The sequence below is a fragment of the Fistularia commersonii genome, unplaced genomic scaffold (genome assembly GCF_037954325.1).
Source record: "Fistularia commersonii isolate RoL2024-O1a breed Wild unplaced genomic scaffold, RoL_Fcom_v1.0 HiC_scaffold_50, whole genome shotgun sequence".
In the NCBI taxonomy this organism is placed as follows: Eukaryota; Metazoa; Chordata; class Actinopteri; order Syngnathiformes; family Fistulariidae; genus Fistularia; species Fistularia commersonii.
The window spans coordinates 472,501-474,775 of NW_028234008.1; positions in this window are offsets into that span (position 1 = coordinate 472,501).

A 2,275-nucleotide genomic window follows, 5' to 3' on the forward strand; every position below is an offset into this window, starting at 1 on the left:
TGGACTACTAGGGCACGGAGCGGATGAGTGGCAGAGCGGATGAGCGGAAGAACGGAGAAGCGATGGAGCGGAGGAGCGGAGGAGCGGAGGAGCGGAGGAGCGGAGGAGAGCGGAATCCCGGCCGACAATTTGCCCAAGTCCCGCGTGGAGGGAGTACCAGGGCCAAGAGCCTGATTCGCTTATGTCCAGCAGTTCTGGACTACTACGGCACGGAGCGGATGAGCGGAAGAACGGAGAAGCGGTGGAGCGGTGGAGCGGTGGAGCGGAGGAGCGGAGGAGCGGAGGAGCGGAGGAGCGGAGAAGAGCGGAATGATGGACCACAATATGCCTAAATCCCTGAGACAGGGAGTACCAGGGCCTGTAGCGTGATTTAATGATGTGCAGCAGTTCAGGAGTACTAGGGCCCGGAGCGGATGAGCGGTGGAGCGGAGGAGCGGAGGTGAGCGGAAGCCCGGCCGACAAATCGCGTAAGTCCCGCGGATTGGGAGTACCAGGGCCTGGAGCCTGATTCGCTTATGTCTGGCGGTTTCGGAGGAGCGGAGGAGCAGAGGAGCGGAGAAGCGGACCATTGGGCACACACATGTGAATGACTGGATGAGCTAATGTTTGTTTGGTTGTGGATGCATTTCGGCTAATGCTATTAGCACAGCTATGATGACTTAATGTGTGTATGTGTGTATGTGTGTGTCTGTGTGTGTGTGAGTGTCTTTGTGTGTGTGTGTGTGTGTGTGTGTGTGTGTGAAAGGCTCTTTTGGTGGGGGAGGGGGGGTCGCGGACAGGGATTACCATTGGGCACACACATGTGAATGAGTGGATGAGCTAGTGTTTGTTTGGTTGTGGATGCGTTTCGGCTAATGCTATTAGCACATCTATGATGAATTAAGGTGTGTGTGTGTGTGTGTGTGTGTGTGTGTGTGTGTGTTTGTTTTTTGTGTCTGTGTGAGTGTGTTCGTGTGTGTATGTGTGAGAGTTTGTTTAGGTGGGGGGGGGGTACCAGGGCCCTTCGCGGAGGAGCAGTGGAGCGGAGAAGCAGAGGAATGGAGGAGTGGAGGTAATTTTTCTTTTCTCAAAGGCAGAGGATGGGAAGTTTGGGGGCAGTAGGACGCCTTAGACCGGCCACTGTGAGCCTTCTCCAGATATAGATCCCCCGGACGTATGATTGGAGCTCCCGGACCATTGGGCACACACATGTGAATGAGTGGATGAGCTAATGTTTGTTTGGTAGTGGATGCATTTCGGCTAATGCTATTAGCACAGCTATGATGAGTTAAGGTGTGTTTGTGTGTGTGTGTGTGTGTGTGTGTGTGCGCGTGTGTGTGTTTGTGTGTTTTTGTGTGTGTGTGAGTGTGTTTAGGTGGGGGGGGGGGGGTACCAGGGCCCATAGCGGAGGAGCGGTGGAGCTGAGAAGCGGAGGAGCGGAGTAGCGGAGGTATTGTTTCTCCTCTCAGAGGAGGGGAAGCTTGGGAGCTATTAGCACAGCTATGATGACTTAAGGTGTGTGTGTGTGTGTGTGTGTTTGTGTGTTTGTGTGTTCTTGTGTGTGTGTGTGTGTGTGTGTGTGTGTGTGTTTGTGTGTGTGGGTGGGGGGGGGGCGCGGACAGGGGGTAGCTTGGCCTGGAGCGGATGAGCTGTGAAGCGGATGGAGGGCAGAAGCACGTCCCATAATTCTCCTGAGTCCAGCGGATCGGGAGTACCAGGGCCTATAGCGGAGGAGCGGTGGAGCGGAGAAGAGGACCATTGGGCACACACATGTGAATGAGTGGATGAGCTAATGTTTGTTTGGTTGTGGATGCGTTTCGGCTAATGCTATTAGCACAGCTATGCTGACTTAATGTGTGTATGTGTGTCAGTGTGTGTGTCTGTGTGAGTGTCTTTGTGTATGTGTGTGATAGTTTGTTTTGGTGGGGGGGGGGGACACGGAGTACCAGGGCGCACACATGTGAATGAGTGGATGAGCTAATGTTTGTTTGGTTGTGGATGCGTTTCGGCTAAAGCTATTAGCACAGCTATGAAGACTTAAGGTGTGTGTATGTGTGTATGTGTGTGTCTGTGTGTGTGTGAGTGTCTTTGTGTGTGTGTGTGTGTGTGTGTGTGAGAGGCTCTTTTGGTGGGGGGGGGGGGGTCGCGGACAGGGAGTACCATTGGGCACACACATGTGAATGAGTGGATGAGCGAATGTTTGTTTGGTTGTGGATGCGTTTCGGCTAATGCTATTAGCACAGCTATGATGAGTTAAGGTGTGTGTATGTGTGTTTGTGTGTTTGTGTGTTTTTGT